Source organism: Balaenoptera musculus, chromosome 16 (assembly GCF_009873245.2).
Source record: "Balaenoptera musculus isolate JJ_BM4_2016_0621 chromosome 16, mBalMus1.pri.v3, whole genome shotgun sequence".
In the NCBI taxonomy this organism is placed as follows: domain Eukaryota; kingdom Metazoa; phylum Chordata; class Mammalia; order Artiodactyla; family Balaenopteridae; genus Balaenoptera; species Balaenoptera musculus.
The window spans coordinates 29,085,115-29,106,232 of NC_045800.1; the positions used below are offsets into that span (position 1 = coordinate 29,085,115).

Genomic DNA, 21,118 nt, shown 5'->3' on the forward strand with positions numbered 1-21,118 from the left:
AAATAAAAAAAAAATAAAAAAAAATAAAAATAAATAAATAAAATAAAATAAAATAAAAGAGACCTCCAGTGTAAAACATCACTTTGGCCTGGATCTGCTGCCCACTTCAGCTAAACACACCAATTCCTGACATTGATTTATTAGTAATTCAGCTTGTTCAGGGTCACTCAGTTGAGTTTGGACTGCCTGCACACGGTGCCCAAGGAGCGGAAGTAGAGGGGAGGGCAAGGGGACCAGCCCTCCCGTCACCTCCCCATCTTTTAGAAGACATTAAACACTCTCCGCTTCCCCCACCCCCGACTCAGAGAGGGCCTGGGTTGCCAGAAGGTGGACAACACATTCGATCTGCATTGCATCAGCTTGCGCAGCAAGATAAAGGCGGACAGAGTGAGCGCAGGGTCTCAAGGTCACCATTATTTCTTCATGCCAGGGTCAAGTCTTAGGAAAGCAAATAAAATGCTGATGCTTGCTTGGAATTACAGAAGGCAAGGAGCAGATCCCTGGGAGGCACTTTCCTAGGCCTCGGCCACCAGATACTCCTGCCAGCCCCTCAAAATCCACTCCCACTCTCCAGCCACCTGCCCAGCCCACACAAGCAACAAGTTCTGCCATTTAAGGTGTTCTCCCCTTGTCCCCCTCAAATCCTCTCTCTTCCAGGACCATGAGCTGCTTGTTTCTAACCTATACAATTACATGGGTAATTGTGAACCAAGATGGTTCTTGCTGGTCTCACCTTTGCAACACATGAACTTAAGGTACATTTTGCATCTGGCTAAATCCTCAGATCTCTGCTTTATCTTCTACCTGGCTCACCTGATTCTCAGACCACTTTCCACAAATCACAGCAACAACTACAACCAAGCACCAGCAGTGGAGGTGGGGGGAGCACAGGGCCCACACATGGCTCCAGAGAGGGATGGGGGAGACCCCACGTGCAGGAGCTAGAAGACAGTCAATGCCTAGGACGGGAAGCAAATGGGCCACTTTTTAGCTTTGGGCCAAGGTCAGGTGCTATATCTGTTCTTATCAAGTTAATGGCTTGACAAGTTTGCCATCTGAGAACAAGACATTAAAAGAGGCTCGGAAGCAAGGAGTTAGATTCGGGGTTTAGCTCGCTTGCCTGTCTCACAGGTGTTCCAAGATGATGGCTGTGTCCCTCCTGGGGGCAATGCACAATTCTTTTTTTTTTTTCTTTTTTGCTGCACTGCACGGGCATGCGGGATCTTAGTTCCCTGACCAGGGAACTGGCCCGCCAGGGAAGTCCCCAAGGCACAATTCTTAATATGAAATACTTCACGCAGCATTTTCTTACTTTAGAGCTTTCGTTCCACAAAATGTATTGAGCACTTACTATGTGCCGGCATTGACAATGAGCAATTTATAATTTTGCGCTTATTATGTAGAACCTGTTCATTCTCACCACAGCCCTGTGGGTTAGCTATAAAAATGGCCCATTTCACAGATGAGGAAACTGAGGCTCAGAAAGGTAAGAAGCATGCCTGAATTCACACAGCAAGTACATGACAGAATCAGGATTCCAATGGCCGTGTGGCTCACCACGGCCCCTTGGGGCACCTGAGAAGTGAGAGGCAGTCCTACCTACAGAAGCCACAGCCCAGGGGAGAGACGGGCTTGTAAACAGATCGTGAAACGTAAGGTTTTCCTGGCTCTAATAGAAGCAGGAAGAAAGTGTTCTCTTTTTCTCTCTGCCTCTTCCTGCAGTGGTGCTCAAGGGTGGGACCCAGACCTTTGGAAATGTCAAGCTGAACACTGTCTTTCTGTGGCTGCCCACTTCTTTGCTAGTTGTCAGAGGGTCCAGAGGCCTGTGAGGAATGGCCACCTTGGAGGGTCCTTCTGTTCGCATTTGACGGCCAGGACTGTCACCCGCTGTCTTGTTCACTCTCTCACTTCTTCCTGGTCTCTGCTCTGGTCTCACCTCCCCAGAGACGTCTTCCCCGAATTCCTTACCTAAATAGCCTAACCTACTCCTTTGTGCCTTGCAACTGCTTTATTTCTCCTATCACATTCATCACCGTCTGAAGTTTCATTATACACTTATCTGCATATTGTCCGTCCCCCCAAATGAAGACAGGCCTTTTCCTGTCTCGGTTGCTGCTCTACCCCCAGTACCTGGAACAGGATCTGGAACACAATCAATAATAAATAATTTATTGAGCAAGTAAATCAATTTAAACCTTACAACAATCCTGCAAGGAGGGTATCATTAACATCACGAACCTCATCATCATTTTAAAATTAAGGGAACAGGCATAGAGAAGTCATACGGCAAGTCAAGTCACGCAGGGCATCCTGTCAGTCTGGATGTGTGCCCGGGCCCCTCTCATTCCCACACCGCCCTCTTAGCCCAGCATTGTCCGCCTCTGACTCAGTCCACAGTTCTGTAGTCCAGGGGCTGTTGGCTGATTGTGGAAAGGAAAGAAACCCAGCAACACCCGGGAGAGCCATTTACAGTCCCCGGGCAGGGCAGAGTGGCATCCTCCGAGAAGCACAGCCCAGCCTCGGTGTCACCATCTCCCTTCCAGTCGCCACCGAGCATCCAGCCGCCGCGCAGTGGGCCGCACCCAGATCATCCTCCAGACAGCAAGAGCCGCTCAACCTCACTGGTGATGCAAGGAACACCTGCCTCTCTCCCTCCTGGCCTGTCACGGGGAGCCCTGCAGCCAGGCACCCGCTCACAACAGGCCCCACGTTGAGCGAAAGAGTGCATCTCACCAACCTGCGGACGTCTACCCTGCCGTGGGCAGCAGGCTGCTCCCAGCACCGTGAGGGCGGAAACCCAGGTGAAGACCCATCTTTGGGTTCCTGGCAGAGACGACCCGGGGGGGGGGGGGGGAGGGACGTGAGGGCAGGACTGCAAGTGTGTGTGTGAGGGGGCAGCAATGCCCCAGAGCTAAGTCACTCACACACAAAAAAGAACACACACAGGGTCTCAGAGTGGAAAGAAATGTTACAAGCAGCTGGGAGATCTGGGTGTGTGTCACCGTCCATCTCTTACAAGCTGTGTGGTGTGACATAGGGAAATTACTTCCTTTGTCAAATAGGGATAATAAAATAATACCTGCTCAGAGTACTTCCTACAGAGTAAGAATAAAATTCAATAACAAATATGTGAAAGCATCTTAGAAACTCTAAAGTATCCATAAACACAGAGATGTGTTGCATGCATTTTTTTCTGATTAAAAAAGGAAAATGACTCATTATGGAAAATATAATGAATATAATCAATATACATAAAGTATAAAGAAGAAAATAAAAATCACCTATAATTCTACTACTTACAATCACTGTTACCATTTTGTATATCTCTTTCAATCTTTTATCCAAAGCACACATATGCAAATACATTTTATATATGCATATGCCCACTCACCCACAAGACTGGATCACATGGACTTTACCGCCAGGGCTCTTAGAATTTTTATCATTAACTTCATTAGAGTAGGAATCTCAGTCTATACTGGAACTTTATCATTGCTCTGGCTAAGTAAGAAGTTTTAGAAACTTACTGTTAATAATCCCTCAGTCCTATAGTTTACTAAATATGCAGTTACCTACAACATGGTATATTGGGAGAACCATTACACTGGGAATCAGGAGATCTGAGCTCTTTCCCTGTGTCTGCCAATAAAGAGCAGTGTATACTCTGGCGAGGAGCCCCTGTGACTCACTTTCCCCATCTGTGAAATGAAAGTGAGAGTCTATGCCTTGAAGGTCAGATGAGATCATGTATGGGAAAGTGTTTAGAAAAAGCACAAAGCACCCCCAGATGGGAGGTACTGATCCATTTCCACACGGTAGGCAAAGTCAGGGAGACAGTACCCCTGCATTAATTCCGGTCCCATTTAACAAGTCCTAACAACCAAGGCAAAGGCCACCTTGAGAGAGTCTGCTGGTTTCTAAGATGCTAATGTACCATTCCCTTTGCCTCCACCACTTACTCATGATTCATTCCCATCTAAACCAGAGCTAAACCATGCCCCAAAGTGGTTGACTGTTTCTGCAAGGGACGAGGAATACTGGTACACCTCCCAGTTCCACTGTCCACCTTGAGGGGTCAGAGCCACATCCTCTCTGAGGCCATTGGGTCTTGTTTTCTCCAAGTGAGCCCTTGAAACAACTGCAGCTGGGCTTGTTAAACATGCACGTTCCCAGGGCCCCAGTCAAAGTCTTTGGGGGTGGGGCTCAGGAATCTGCATGTTTAACAGCGTCCACTGCCCCTCTCCCCATGCCCCAAGTGATTCTGATGTCCTCACAAAGTCTGAGAACTCATCCAGTCCAACATCTCATTTTATAGATGGGAAAACTGAGGCTTATGGTTACAAAGCCACGAGTGGCTCAGTCAGGGCCATAGGACCAGAACGCAAATTTCTTTCTCAATCTCTCTCTGCTTCTTTCTCCTTTTTTCCCTCCCTTCCTTCTTTTCTCTCTTTATTTCAAGAACATAGACTTTTTCTCTCTCACCATATACAGGTCAGCAGAGAGGTTCCAGTTCACTGGGCAGCTCTGTTCCACACGGTTATAGAATTCAGATTTCTTGTGTGCTTAAATAATGTTCTAAGGGTTTTTTTCTTTTAAAGTTCTAATTCTTTTAAAAATCAGTAATAACGAAAGATGGTTTGACACATAGCAATGAGTAGCCATAATTTTTCATCTGCCAAGGAGGCTAAGACTTAGGCAGAGGGGGAGTGAATGAAAAGTAGTCTTATCCATTTGTTCACACACGCATGCCTTCCTTTATTCATCAAACAGTCACTGACCGTCCAGTAGGTGACTGGTGCTGGGACTACAACAGCACCTAAGACAGGGCCCCTGCCTTTGTTCTAAGTCAGTTCACGTCACAGTGTCACTCAGACTAGAAAATGAAACCGGATGACTTATGAGCAAGCGTTAGGGCAAAAGGGGCCAGCGGTAGCCCCAAGGGAAAAAGAACATGGTCCCAGCCCAGCTTTGTTCTCTCCTGTGACCATCCCCCTTAGCTTCCCTCTTCTTGGAGGGGCAGAATCCGTGGTGCAAGAGTCACAGACACTTTCAGCTGGAACCACCATCTTCCAGTAATTCGCCAAAATGACCAACACAAAGGGAAAGAGGAGGGGCACCCGCTACACGTTCTCTAGGCCTTTTAGAAAACATGGAGTTGTTCCTTTGGTCACATACATGCGAATCTACAAGAAAGGTGATATTGTAGATATCAAGGGAATGGGCACTGTTCAAAAAGGAATGCCCCACAAATGTTACCATGGCAAAACTGGGAGAGTCTACAATGTTATCCAGCATGCTGTTGGCATCACTGTAAACAAAGAAGTTAAGGGCAAGATTCTTGCCAAGAGAATTAATGTGCGTATCGAGCATATTAAGCACCCTAAGAGCCGAGATAGCTTCCTGAAACGGGTGAAGGAAAATGATCAGAAAAAGAAGGAAGCCAAAGAAAAAGTACTTGGGTTCAGCTGAAGCACCAGCCTGTGCCACCCAGAGAAGCACACTTCGTGAGAACCAATGGAAAGGAGGCTGAACTGTTGGAGCCCATTCCCTATGAATTCATGGCATGATGGGTGTAAAGAAAATAAAAGAACCAGACTGTATAAATGTTTCTCTTAATTGAGTAGAAGCAAATACTTCTCCCCCAAACAAATATTTAAAGCACATTTTGTGTCCGAATTCAGTGGGTGACGTCTTTACTTTTCAAATTTAGTGGTTTTTCTTCCTGAAAGATGTGAGGTAGTTTGTTGTGCAATATACTCCATTGGTTAATAAACTGCCAGATATTATTTATAAAATATTTGTACTAGTTTGAAAATAGTCTCTAAATTCCTATGAAAAAAGGATTTAAAATAAATAAATGAAAGGTTATCTGTTGCATTATAGTTAAGCTCAGGAAAAGTTGATTACTCATAATTGCATCATAAATTAAGTAGCTGTGTTTTGAGGATCAGGAACTTAACTTTGAAGCCTACTACTTAAAAATACATTGTTAAACTAGTTACATGCTAGTTCTGAGTTGTTTAGACCTTTCATGCAGCAGGGCTCAGAAAAGTGTTAAAAACTAGAATACCTTTTTTATTTAAACCGATGATAAGTATTTCTATAGCATCCAATATGTTATGTGGCATTCTAAGCACTTTACATAATGTACTCATAAAAAACTTGGAATAAGTTTTATTTTGCCTGTTTTACATGAAAGGAAGCTGAGGCACAAGTAACTTGCCCGAGGATACATGTGCTTAGTGTTGGGCAAAGATTCAAACTCAGGCAACCCATAATCAGATCTTAGTCATCAGTGCTTTATTGCTTCATATTAATAGGAATATTTTAAAGCTACTTTGTCTAGTTGGAGCACATTTTAGGTTTTGTTACTTCCTGGATATTTTTTTTTTTTTTTTTTTATTTTGTACTGATTTTTTTTTTTTTAGAACAGAAGTAAATTGTATTTCAAATGCCACACTATTCTCACACCATGAAAACCCTTCCCTTTTTTTTTTTTTTTTTTTTTTTTTTTTATTCACACACACACACACTGTATTTTATTTTTACAAGACATAAATAGACTGACACCAAGCATTGTACATGGATGACCACAACAAAAGCAACACTGATTGCAATTACCAAACATGAAACACACTCATACTATGTCATAATATTGACATTCAGTCCAGTAATCCTCCACTGTAACAGCTCCTTTACTTTGCAGTGAAAATTGATTTGTATATTCTTTGCCTCTGAGTCCTTGTGGGATTTTTTTTTTTTTTTAATTCAGACAGAAAGTCACAAAAATTATACTCATCCTCATCAGTTCACTCAGTCCCATGTAATTAATTTTTTTTTTCATCTTGATCTTTTGTTAGCACTTTTATGAGTTCATCAGTTTTTCATTAGAGTTCTGAAAATGCTTATTCATTCAGTTCAGCAGTACAGTCAGTTACCAGAAACCTGTACTTGTCAGAGTCTTTTCCATGAATTTCTTGAAGATGAAACCCTTTTATAGGAACATATTTGCAAAATCATCAGAGTACACCCAGAACTGTCTGTAAATGACAAAAGACTTAAGAATGACCACGGTTAAAGATTTGATGAAAGTTCATAACTTCCTGGATATTTTTAATTGGATGTGGTAAACATCCAGTAGGGAACTGATCACATCCCATCCCCCTGCCTTCAGTATTCTGTGATAATACTTGTAGCAAGCTTATTTAAAATGAAAACCTTGACTACCTACTTAGTATTCTCTCCTTGCTATTAGACTTGAGGTCAAGAACCTATTTATAATTTTAGTAAATGCTGTGAATAGGTAAAAACCCAATGTTAGTGGCCTTGAGTTTCATCTAGTGAAGTGTGATGGTAATAGGGCTGCTTTGGAATCCAGCAAACCCTGGCTTTGAATCTTGGATTCCTAACCTAACTCAATAAATGGTGGTTATTAATTGTCAAAAAAAAAAAAAAAGAGTCACATCCAGTGTTCCTAGTCCCAGACTGGCCACATCCTGGGTTCAAGAACAGAATCCAGGGCGGGGAAGGAAGGAGGCTCTTTCTCCTCCCACAGCCTCAGTGCCCAGTGTGCTGGGGACACCAAAGTTGGAGCAAGGCCTCCCCTGACAGACCAGGAGGCTTAGCAGTCCACGCAGAGCCAATAAACATCATCTCCTTGGACTTTAATAAGGTTTTGAATGGGTTCCCACTTAAGTAGTCCTTGAGAAACTTGGAAAATATGGCTTGGTGTGAAAGTTTTATTAAGCAGGATGTTGGGAAAATTAGTGGTGTCATTTAGCATCCCCCAAAATCATTTTTGGCATCAATCTGCTTTGCCCTAGGTGGTCTCCAAGCCATCCTTGTCTTCCTCCCCCTCGGTCTCTCTCCTAATCCCAGCGACCATTCAAAGGGACTTGTGCAGCTTTGAACAGGGTTGTAAACTGGGACTTGCATAAAACCAGGGGTCAAGGGAGCTATAACAGAATGATTTAAGCAAACAAAGGCCACTTTGTGTTCCAACCTAAATGTTGAAAACATAAAACCATTCTTAAATACATGCTGGCTGAGTATATGGAGAAAAAACTTCCTTTTGAAAATACACTTTGTCTTCTATAATCGGTTCATTACACACCATCATAAAAGTGTGGTCCAGGCAGAGGGAAAAGCAGTGCAAAGGCAGAGAAAGGAGAAGAGATTGCCCAGTGGGCTCAGAGTGGGGAAGAGCAAGGGTGGCTGCAGCACAAGGGCAGGAGGTGGCTGGGGGAACTGCTCAGGGTTCCTGTCTCCCTCCTCAGAGGTCACCCCTTAAACTCTCAGCTGCCTGCCTGCGAGAGGCAGAAAACCACAGAAGGGAGAAAATAACAGCTTCTGAGATTTACAGCCACCGTTGCTCTGTGTCTCCTAAATGCAGAGCATTGTGTTCAGAGATTTCTGTACATTTGCTCACTGATTTCTCCAATAATTTTGCAAGGAAGGCGTTATTCCCTACTTCACACATAACCTAGCCATGCTCATCCAGCTAAAGGGGGATTTAAACTAAGGCCCCCCCACACTCTAAAGCCTATAATGTTTTTAAAAACCACATCATAGAGAAGATGAATATAAGTATCTGCCTGTGATGACATGAGCACTTCTTATGGTTTCCCCACATTTACTAATATATATTTTTTGAAAAACCACTTATTAAAAAAATACAAGTCATACATATTTAACACATTCTTATAAAAGCCAAACAATTCAGAATGAATAGAAAAGCAAGACTTCTCCTGACACTCCCTATAATTAAAGGTATAGCTGTAACAAAAGCATACTGGGGGAAAAATTTTTTTGAAGAGAAAAGAAACAAAATCTACAGTCCCTCCACTTTAATGAAACAAATGGGAGTGATTAGAATATTACTTTTCAGTCTGATTTTTTTCTATACTGGGGCTATCCGTTGTGTGATATACACTCATATTTTGTATCCTGCTTTCCTCAAATTAATGTCATGGGCATTTTCTGTGTCATCTGCCTGGTCCTCTTATCCTTTGGAGTTCATGCCTGGGTAACATTTAATTGAGAGCCATAGTTTGCTTAACCATCCCCCTATTGCTGAACATTTAGATTGTTTCTAATGATTTGCTATTATCAAGTGTTGTGTTTAAGATCTCCAGTCATTTTTTTCCCCTTTCTCTAGTTTGGATTATTTCCCTAGCATTCCCAGAAGTAGAATTACTGGGTCAAAGCATGTGAACATTCTTAAGGCTCTTGATCCATAGCGCCTAATTGTTTTCCAGAAGGACTGAACCCGTTTTTGCTATTTGGAAGCTGGCTACTTTCTCTGTGTGGGAAGTTCTGGGGAAAGACTTTGTTTAAGACTTCTTATTCTGCTTAACTGAAATCATTACGCTTTAATTTTGCTGTTTCATATGACCCCTTTCAAAGTCTGTTGACAATGTTTGACCAACTGATTATTGGGTGGAAGATTTATACTGGTCCCCCTGTCTCCAGGCTCTTCCTGCCTTCAATCTGTTTTGCACACTGCAGGCAGATTAATTCCTTTGGAAACATCACTTGCCTTGTGTCACTGTCCTGCTCAGTAACTTGTAATAACTCTCTGTTTCCTCCAGGATCAAGTCCAAACTCCTCTACTGGGCCTTGAAGACCCTCCATAGGCCCCACCGGCCTTCCCGATTCAATCTGATCTCCTACCACCCTCAGCAGAAACCTTCAGCCACTCCCCTTCTAATCCCTAAATTATGCTCCATCTGCTTTCCCCTTTTATGTTTTCTCCCACCTGGAATGCTTCCCCGTCCTTTCTACCTAGTCCAAATCCTTCTCCTCTTTCAGGGTGATTCAGTCTCAGTAAGTCAGTTGAGAATTCTGCAAGAAGAGCCATGGAAAGTGGGGAAAACCTAGAATCAGGAATGCAGAAAGAGAGGGAATCAAAGGAGGGAAAACAGTGGTGATGCCATGCATGCCATCAGGGGCCGGGAGGACCCAGGCACCCCTTCATTAAAGACATGATTGTGTTGGCAACAGAGATCAGAACCAAGGCAAAATTCTTTGTACTATTAATAACATTTAGGCTATTTTTAATGGCCTAAAGAGGGGATCTGTGAGAGAGACTGATTGCGGGCTAGGGCTAATAAAATAATGATGACAATAATAATTATAGTATAGTTAGGATTAGCTTCACTTTGAAAAATAATGCTTTAAATATGAGAAAAATTAATTTATATTTTATGAAAAGAAATCCTTAGGAAGTCCAGTGCTGGAATGGCATCTTCCTGCTCATCAAGGACTCTTTAGCTCTCTGCAATGCCATCCCCAGAGTGTGGCCCTCCTCCTCATGCTCCAATATGGCAGTTGGGGCACCAGCCATCACATCTAGAGTCCAGACCAATAACAGGCATAAGGATGACAAAGAGCGTCTCTGTTTAGGGAGAGTTCCTAGAAATCACAGGCAATGCTTCTGCTCAGAACCCACTGGCCTAGTCACATGGCTGTACCTAGCTGTAAGGGAGTCTATATGCCCAGATAAAAATCAGGGTTATATTACTAAAACAAAGAGAAGAACAGATGTGGGGGCATACAGCTAGCAGCCTGTGCTACCAGCTATTGAGGCACTGTGGTAATCAATTTATATCATTATCTCTTTTAATTTTTATACCAATTCTATGAGCAATTACATAACGGAAAGGAGAGTAAGACCTGGACTGTCTCTGAGTCCAGAGCCTGGACTCTTTTTTAAAAAAAGTTTTTAGGCTTTGTGGAAACATGTTTCATGATATAAAAATCACAAAATAATTAAAAAAATTTTTTTTCTTGATGACACACACACACACACACACACACACACACACACACACACACACACTTCATCTTTCAGAGACTGAGTCTTACAGTCTCTGAAGCTGCATCTCACCATACAGAACTGACTGGAGCCCCTCCTTCTGTATGTGTTTAGTTACATATTTTTGTATACTGTAGGTCTTATTTGTGAAGAATATATAAGACTTTCTCTATAGGTTGTAAAACACACGTGGTTCTCAATAAATAATATTGAAATAATGTTCTGAAGGGAAAAAATAGAAATTTTTGAGAACACTCAAGGTAAACAGTTTTCACAAGTGAGAGGTCTACTGAGATAGTTGTGAATGTGAAAGAGGGTAAGAAAGGTGAAATTCTTCCTCCTTCAATTTGTATTGTGTTTTGAATTATCACTCCAGTTTTCCTGTAAAACAAATGAGTGGGAAAATTGCCACATAGGGAGGGCGGCCAGGTTTGCTAATGCTAATTCTGTGACTGCTTGGTATCTGAGATGCTAGGAAGCATGAACTCTTGGTGGAGTTGGATAGGTATCACAGCCCCAGACCAAGAGGCAGGGTGAGGGTGAGGTAGGATGGTACGGGGCAGAGGGCATATCTGATTATAGAAGGAAAGCTGTTTGGAAAAAGTTTTTCAGACTGATAGGGATTGCAGACAGAGAAGGAAGAGAGAGTATAGGGCAGAGACTAGTTTAAAAAATACTGTGAACATGGAATGGGGTTGGGGAGGCCAATTGGAGTTTAAATACTCGCAGATAGGCAGTTTTAGCTTTACACCACCGGCTACCCTTGGTTCCTCCCAAGCTCCCAAGGCCGAATTATACTCTAGGACTGCAGTCAGGCCCAGTAACTGCCAGCTTTTGTCAATGTCCCTGCCTTCTGTGACCCGTAAGCCTGAGTTGCCTGCAGGCCACAGTAAAGGAGGGGTTGCATTCCAAAGGAATGACCAAGGCTGGGCGTTGCCAAGGGAGGGGAGCCAGAGAAAATCATAGGGAAAGACTAGTTCCTAGAATGTAAGCAGCTGGAAGGCAAGGACCAGGTCAGTTTTGTTCCATGCTATATCACTACACCAAGTACACTATCTAGTCCATGGTTCCCTCCACCCTTACCCAATGAAGTCTTGTTAAATGAACGAATGAAAGACTGTGGCCCTGAGGTCACAAGCTAAGAAGGATCTATAAGCACCTTCCTGCTGGCGCTTTAAGGTGACCAGCTGGGAATGTCAGGAAACATTCTATGGGAGGCAGCCCTGGCCTATTTCAGCACATGGGCAACTTCAGGTTGAAGCCAGGGGCTGGTTTCAACCGCACAGTGGGTCTCTGGTGTGGGATCTAGGACCTTAAACGGCAGTGACTGAGAAATCTCTGAGACTGGATAAGGGGAGGACTTTGTCCTTTCTGTCTCTTTTTGCCCTCTTCCTACCAAGTCTCAGGTATCATCCTAAATGCTGTACATGCCTTATCTCATTTAATCTACTGATATTCCAGGGAGGTCAACATTAACAATCCCCATTTTCCAGATGAAGAAACTGGAACTTGAAGAGGTTAAGTAACCTGTTCAAGGAATGAGAGCTCTTAAGTGGGAAAGCAAGATACCAACCCAACTCTCCCTGACCCCAAAGCCCTCATCTTAACTACTCCACTCCCTGCCTCTATTGGCTCCATGTTCTATCTCACTTAACCTGGTTGCAAAACATTTTGTTTACCTATCTAACTAACATTTTGAGATATTTTCAGATGAACAGAAATTTTGCAAAAACAGAAACAATCCCCATATACCCTCCATCCACACGCCCCAGATGCTGGTCTTTTATTGCCAGGAATAAATATAGCTTACATTTCCTGACTGTACTTTTATGTCCCGTTGGACTGAAATTTTCATCAGTTTTTCAGCGATTGCAGACCCCGGCTGAAGGCGAGGAGAAGAAGCAACGTGGCAGCTGGCTGGTGGGCAGCGGGCTGCACTGACCACATGGGAACCCAGACGCCCTGGAACAGATGTGCTGACTCCCAACATTCCCCCAGGGGACAAGCGGGTCATCCAGCGACTCGTCTAATGGGGAGGCTTCAGAGGAATGTCCCAGACGCCAGGCTTGAGAGATTCATTAGCAACAAAAGATGTCTAAACAAGGGAAACATTAGCAATGACGGTCCCTCAGAATAATCCCACCCCTTTCTCCCTTGTGCTGTCAGTTCAGGGCAGAAAGACTTACTGTGAACCTACTATGAGTCAGGCACTGAAGTAAGTGCTGGGGAAAATGATAACCTTGTCAGTGATGCTGCCTCAGAAAAAATGAGATGGTTGACTAGAAAAGATAGGGGAGACTTGGTAGGGATTTTCCCACTAGTATTCAATCAGGGACCCTCGGTTAGGGAAAAACCTCAAATTATTTTGGAAACAAAATTAGGAGGCTGGGGGTGGGGGAGGGAGGCAAGAGAAGATGGGACAAGTTCCCACATGAAAACAAGGCAATCCAGCTCTGTTTCCTGCCTAATGCTGGTGGTCCTGGGGGAGGGGGGCAGCTCAGAGGGAAGCAGGCCCTGTGAGAGGTGTCCAGAGAAGCGAGGGGGCCAGAATACTGCAGTTTTAAGGGCAGAGCAATACAGGTAGAGCCCCAGTTTAGCCCCCAAGCAAACCTACAGACCATAAAAAGATGAGGGGACTTGGCTAATGCTTCTGGGACAATATCTGCCTACAGAGCAGAGGGGAGAGCCATGCGGACCACCCTCAGGGTCCTTCATTGTACCCGTAAGCCTTCTTGGTCCTTTATCCTTGCATGTTCTCCGTGCCTCCCTCATGTCCAGTTTCATCCTGCAGACTTCTACTGACCCAGAAAACCCCAGGGGGGACCTGCTGAGGGTCTCAAGTCGGACAGGTCTGGATTCAAGTCCCAACTCTGTCACTAACCAGCTGGATGGCCACTTAACTAACCTCTCTGAACCTCAGTTTATCATTTGTAAAGTGATGATACCTTTTCATGAATTGGGTGTGATGATGGAAGGAGCTTACGCATGGAAAGTGCCCAACCTGGCTCCAGGAAAGCAGTCTTCTTCCTGACTTCTCAGGCCACTTTGCCCTCCCAACTGCCTGCCCTTCACCTCTGATAACACTGGTGGCCAGCGTGTTGCTCACTCCTTGTCTATTTTTTCCAGGTTATGGTGGAAACAAACCAAGGAGCCTGAATATCTGGGTCTGAATCCTGGTTCTGCCATATAACAGCTGTGTGACCTTGAACAAGTCACTTAATCTCTCTGAGCTCCAGGTTCCTCACTTGCAAAATGGAAATTATACCTACCTCAAATGAAATAATGTAGGGAAGTGCTTTGTAAGTGTTACGGAACTTTATGAGACTCAGCTGATGTTTTGCTGCCCTTCTCATCTCCCCCCACAATTCTCCCACTCCCACCCTCCATCCTCTGACATCAAGCCCAACTTGGGTAGAAGGAGCACCAAGGGAGTTAGGAGCTGTGAGTTCTGGTCCAAGTTCCATCATCAATTTGGGGTCCTTTGGCAAATCATGATCTTCCCAGGGCCTAGGTCTCTCTCTGAATAGAATATCTCGCATGGCCTCTTCTACCAGGAGGTTCCACCCATTTGTGGCTAAAGGGGTCAGGAGTTTATTTTCAGACAGGAATACAGTCGGGCTTGGAGGACGTCACTGCTTCTGTGCACAGCTCTGTTCTCATCACATTCTTCTATTAATATGGCCGAGAGCATGCACTGCTGGGTCACGTGTGAGCCTGAGGGTGTCTCCAATACTCAGTTTAGGGTAATTAGTCTTTTTGACCCTTAGCAGGGGAAATGTCTCCAGTTGGGGGGAAATGAAGTTGTCAAACATAGTCCTTAAGGAGAGGGAGATTTATAGGAGATCACATACAAAAGCACAGGAATTAAACAAACAAACAGGGAAAGAGCACTTAAAAGCTCAGACCAAACAATATATACTGCACGCTATGCTCAGGCAGGTCAACCGTGGTCCGAGGTCTCCCCAGGCACCACCCAAGTGTAACAGCCCAGACAATTGTTCATCTTCCAAGAAGCCCTTCCCAGAAACCACAGGGTTGCAGGAAGGTAAAACCAATGACGTCATCGAGGGGAAGAAACGACAGTGGTCAGTACAGTCCTTTACTGACCATTTTGTTTTTTAAAACTTGCCTTTGTGTAGCCCAAGATTTGGGCCCTGCTCTCTGTCCTACCCCTCCTCATGGCACCCTGCTCCCTGACTACCCCAGTGACACTGCACCTCCTCGTGTCCCTACGACTCTGCTGCCCTCTTGGTTTTCTTTCGGGTAGAGTCTCCATAAAATACAGGATGCAAGTTAAATTCCAATTTCAGCAAAACCACACATTTGTTTTTTTTAGTATAAGCATGTCCCATGGACTATTTGGGATATACTGATACTAAAAATTATTCACGGTTTAACTGAAATTTAAATTTAAGTGGGCATTGTGTATTTTTATATGCTAAATCTGGCAACCTACTATCAAGGCATTTTTGGCTTTTATCTCTGTCCAGAACATACTACCGCCACATCCTCCCTTGGCCAGCTCCATGTCATTCAAGTTCCACTCAAGTGTCCCCTCCTTGAGTGACACTCTCTGACCCTCCCCTTCAATATAAAGTAGCCGCCCTCCCCCCATAGTGCCTTTCTAGCATATTCCCCTGTTACCTCTCTCTGAAATGAGTTTGCTTATTTGTTTTCTTGCTTAATGTCTGTTTCCTCTGGCTAGAATGATAGACACTGTTATGTTTTTCCCTAATCACTCTCCAACACCTGAATGTACCTGGCACATGCCAGGCATTTAATAAATATTGGTTGAACAAATGAATGAGTAGAATGTATGCTTCAGAGCAGCGCTTCACAAACTTTAATGAAAACCCTAGAGATTCTGTTCAGTTTTGTTAAAATCCAGATTCTGATTCTATAGGTTGGGTGTGGGCCTGAGACTGTGTATTTCTAACAAGCTCCCAGTAATGCTGAAGCTGCTGGTCCACAGACCATGCTTTAAGAGGCAATAGAATTCTCTGTGATGATGGAAATGTTCTATATCTGCACTGTCCAATACGGCAGCTACTAGCCACATGTGGTTATTGAATATTTGAAATGTGGCTAGTGTCACTGAGGAATTTCACTTAATTGAAAATTTTACTTAATTCTAATTAATTTAAGTTTAAATGGTACAGCTATTTGGACAGCACAACCCGAGGGAAGTGGTTCTCAGTCTTGGCTGCACATTAGAACTACCAGAAGCTCATTGGAAAATACAGATGGCAGAATCTCTTGGTTTGGGTCTTAGAGAATTGGTTTTTACTCTTGTGTTTTAAAGCTCCCCCAGGTTATTCCAAAGTGCAACCAGAGTTGAGGACCTCACCTTAGAGTTTTCAGAGCAGCAATACTTTACTTTCCATTCAATTCCTGCCACAGCCTAGACAGCAGAAAAGACAAGTGTAACTAAATATCATCAACCCCATTCTACTGGGAATAACTGAGGTGCAGGAAGATACAGGGATTTGCCCAAGGTTATATAGCTGGTAATTGATGGAGCCAGGACCCACAGAGCCCCTGTGTTTCCACATCCATCCTCTCCCTCAAATTCTTTGTGAAAAGAGGCAAATGTCTTCAGTCAGTCAGTCCTCCCTAGCTGCCATCCCCTTTCCATAGCTGCCACCAACTTCCATCTGCCTTTGATGCCCCCTTTCCCAGGGCCTTGTCTGGCTTCAGCCCCCAGAGAGGAGAGCCGATTAGAATCCTCACGCTGTTTTCATCATTGATCACAAAAAGAATGGGTCTCTCTCTACCAGACAGGAAGGAAATCCAAGTTTGAGTGGACGAGGGCACCTCGCCATGGAACTCACCACTCCCAGGGTGGGGCCTCCAAGTGGAACAGACCCATTCCTTCCTGCCACACCTGCCCATGAGGGCACAGATTGAGGGGTCTTAGGGAGGGAAGTCAACAGTGACAACACAGGTGACCTGGGAGGGTCTCCTGAAGAGTTCAAAGACCTTGCCGGGATTTCCTGGGGCAGAGTTGGGAGGGTTGGTTTTAGGTGATCCACAGGAAAATTTTTAAATGTTTAATACTTATGTATTTATTTTAATGTATATTAAGAAAAATGCAGCTCATTGGATCTGCAATTTCACAGATATTTCTTTTTTTTAATTTTTTTTACTTTTCATTTTATATTGGAGTACAGTTGATTAACAATGTTGTGTTAGTTTCAGGTGTACAACAAAGTGATTCAGTTATTTATACACATGTATCTATTCTTTTCCCAATTAGGTTGTTACAGAATATTGAGCAGAGTTCCCTGTGCTATATACAGTAGGTCCTTGTTGGTTATCCATTTTAAATATAGCAGTGTGTACATGTCAATCCCAAACTCCTTAACTATCCCTCCCCCACCCTTCCCCTCTGGTAACCATAAGTTTGTTCTCTAAGTCTCACAGATATTTCTGATATAAAGTTCCTGGAAAAATTCATTTACTTAAGAAAAAAGGGAGCACATTTAAAGCAAAATGTTAAGGAAATAACAGTACGAGTGGGACTTGGATATGGCCAAAATGGTGACGGGGGGCCTGGGTATACCCTGAGGATGTAGTGAGAGGGGGCGGACTGCGTCCTTTGTTGGGAGGTCAGAGGTGGAAGGGAAAGCTTTCATGGAAACATTCTTGTCAGCAGCATGTCTTTCAATAATAAAGAATTTCTGTTGCTGACAAGAAATCCATTGTCTTGGAATAATGGTCAGGAATGAAAACAGCACAGCATCAAGCCCTCCAGGGCCTACAGTGAGGTCCAGCTGAGGGAAAGGACAATTCCCCGGCCCATTCAAGCTCCAACAAGCCTGCAGGAGACCACACTCAGCTGAACATCTCAGTCCTGCTGCAGACACGCCGGGAGAGCTGTGCTTGTCTGAGCCCGGTATCCAAGGACAGGCCCTTGTGGAGGCCAAAGAGCCTGGTTCTAGCTATCCAGGAACAGCGTTTCCTCAGTTTCACCAGTCCCAGCCCCTGCCTGGAGCCCGGAAGGACTAAGCTCTGAGTGGTTACTGCCAAAAATTACACACCCATATTGATGGGTCCAACCCCATGTATGCTCAATTCACACCTTTATTTTTCAGGGGGACTCAGAGCCCCCCTGGGGAATGGATGAACCAGGACCCTGAGACGGTGAAAGGATGTGTGCTCAATTTAATGGGCTGACAGTCACACTCTGAGAATGAAAAAGGATTGGATCCAGTTTTTAAGAATACAGTTGCCATCTTTAAGATGTTCCAAGAAGGGGGGAGGTATGAAGAGGCAGAGCACAGAGGATTTTTAGGGCAGTGAAAATACTCTGTATGATACTATAATGATGGATAACGCCATCATACATTTGTCCAAGTCCATAGAATGTATACCACCAAGTGTGAACCATAATGTAAACTACGGACTCTGGGTGATTATGATATATCAATGTATATATCACTAGTAACAAAAGTACCCCTCCAGTGGGGGTTATTGATAATGGGGTAGGCTGTGCAAGTGCGGGGGCAGGGAATACATAGGGATTCTCTGTACTTTCCTCTTAGTTTTGCTCTGAACCTAAAACTGCTCTTAAAAAATAAATTTAAAAAAAGTTCCAAGAGAATTTGTGAACACCCAAAATCAAAATAACCTGAAGGTGGGGGAGTGACTTCAGAGAGAACCAACTTAACTGTGGGTATAACTGAGGACGCTTAAACTGTTTATACCTTACGGGGCGTGGGCTAAAGAAAGAATGTGCTCAGAACTGGCATAATCTATATAAGGCACCCAGGAAGGTTTGCTCAGAGAGTCAGTTTATATCTTCAGTATGATACGGGGAACAAGGTGTCCAGATCCACAACTGGGAGATCAGTTCTGGAGGCAGGTAACAACCACAACCACAGTCAAATCAATGGCTAACGTTAAGTGGATACTTACTAAGTGCCAGTCACCATTTAAAAGCATTTACTCCTACAACAACCTTAGGAGGTAGGCACTAATAGTATCCCCATTCTACAGATGAGGAAACTGAGGCACAGAGCTGTTAAGTGACCCACCCAAAGCCACATCTGGCTAGTAGGCATGGAGACATCTGGCACTCACAGCTGCACGATACTGCCATTAAGACCATCCAGGTAACACGCATGCTCCAAGCTCATGCTCACCAAGCTATCCTCAAAGGTAACACTGGCTAAGACAGCAGAGTGAGATTCAAATCTTGGCTTTATCACAGTTTAGTTTCTTAACCACTTTATGCCCCAATCCCTCATCTGTAAAACGGGAATAATAATACCTGTCTTGCAGGGTGTATGAAGATGAAATGAGAGGATGTACTCAAAGCCCTTAGCAGTGTTCTTGGCACGGGGGAAGCCCTCTTGGTTACTGACCAGCTTAACCTCCCCTATAGGTAAATCTTCTTGGGAAGCTTCATAATAACAATGGCTCCCTTTTACTGAGGGCTTCCCACGTGCCCTCCGCTAAGAGCTTTGAGTGCATCCTCTAGTTTCATTTTCATGCACCCTGCAAGGCAGGTGTTATCATCCTAATTCAGAATATTTGAATTCTGGTTTATCCATTTACCTCTTGTGAATTTAATCATTTCCCCAGAGACAAATATTTTCTGGGCGTAGAAACCCAAATAGCACCTTCGGGCCTGCAAAGCTGAAGCCCAGGCCCCGAGGGCTCCATGGGGGTGCCTAGACGGCCCCTCCCAGGCACCAGCCATCTGATGCTTGGGGCCACCTCTATAGGCTGCCACAGGATATGCCCAGGACACCCTGAAGCTGCTAATCCTAGCATCAACACTATGTTTTTCCTCGAAGGATTTCCTTTCCTTTAACAAAATCGGTATTGACTAATATTAACACATAATCAAACTGTTAACACCAACGCTTGTTTGATGTATGGCCTCCTAGGTATCGTCATATGTATCTACACATCCTTAAAAAAAGAAAAAAAAAAGAAAGAAATTCTCTTTTATGTACAGTTCTTGCTTTTTCACTTAACATGTGATAGAAATCTTTCCATGTCAGAATATAAAGCTCTACATTATATTTAAAAATCTACATAAAATGCAGCATGCTTTTTTTTAACTGGTTAAGGAAGAGTGAACATTTATCCTTTTTAACTCCTCAATATTTTTAAACTTTTCAACAATGAAGGTATATTGCTTAAGTGAAAAAGAGATTAGAAGTGCTTTTTTAAAATTAATATTGAAAAGATAATGTTGCAACACTTTAAAAATAAACAGTTTCATTTTTGTTAATTATTTTCCAGTTCTTGTCCACATACAGGAACTAGAACATTTTTACCTAGTTATGACCATGCTGAAATACTCCTTTATCACATTATCTGAAACATTTGCCCACGTTTCTACGGAGCCCCCTTAAAGGCTTGTATAAAGGTGTGGAGAGCATGGGGGCGGTGGAAGGTGGTGGGCTATTCCACAGGGTAGTGTCCAGAGCAAAGCTCCAGGGACAGAGCACTTAGCAGTCTGGTAAGACCCCTGGACCCCTTCCCAGAATAATACTTTCAAATGTATAAAATAAGGGATTTCCCTGATGGTCCAGTGGTTAAGACTCCACGCTCCCAACGCAGGGGGCCCGGCTTCGATCCCTGGTCAGGGAACTAGATCCCGCATGCGGCAACTAAGAGCCCGCACGCGGCAACTAAGAGCCCCGCACGCAGCAACGAAGGTCCGGCGTCCCTCAACTAAGACCCAGCACAGCCAAATAAATAAATTAAAAAAACTATTTTTAAAAACCAAATGTATAAAATAAGATATATAAGATTACAAAAGAAAACAATTACATCGAAGTACAATTATCAAAATAAAAATATGTAAAATTGTAGTAATATATGTACCTCTTTGTGCATTAAGGAACAAAGTCTAGCAGTGAGTCTAATTTCTATCATTAATTCCAAAGTTGTGATGAACACAAATATTTCATGATATCTACAACACAATAATGTGATATGAAAACATCTGTGATTTCTATTGGTGACAAGTCTCAGGTTCACTAATATGGCTGTGGTTGTTGAGTACATTTGTAATTGAAGGAAATGCTACATTTCATTTTATGTTAGCAAAAATAAAGATGTCATTTTTCCCCAACCCAAATTCATAGACCCCCTGAATTCTATAAGAGAAGTGGGTTCTAGGTCTACTGATGCCTGCTCTGCAGAATTGCTATACTTACTAGCCTAGGAAAGATGAAGGGAGAAAATTATTTCCATATCTCTTCCCTATTCATTTTTTTCTACATATTTTATCCAAACCACCAGGATCTCCAGCTCCCATGATTAGGAGATCATTCAGAATTA

At 43.6% G+C, this 21,118-nt stretch overlaps 1 protein-coding gene and 1 pseudogene across 2 annotated transcripts in view; one reads left to right on the forward strand and one right to left on the reverse strand.

Annotated features, from left to right (window-relative positions):
* Positions 1–21,118, reverse strand: part of ENTPD7 (ectonucleoside triphosphate diphosphohydrolase 7) — a 168,109-nt gene that overhangs the window by 111,533 nt on the left and 35,458 nt on the right. The window lies entirely within an intron of this gene.
* LOC118882276 lies at positions 5,043–5,582 on the forward strand (annotated as a pseudogene).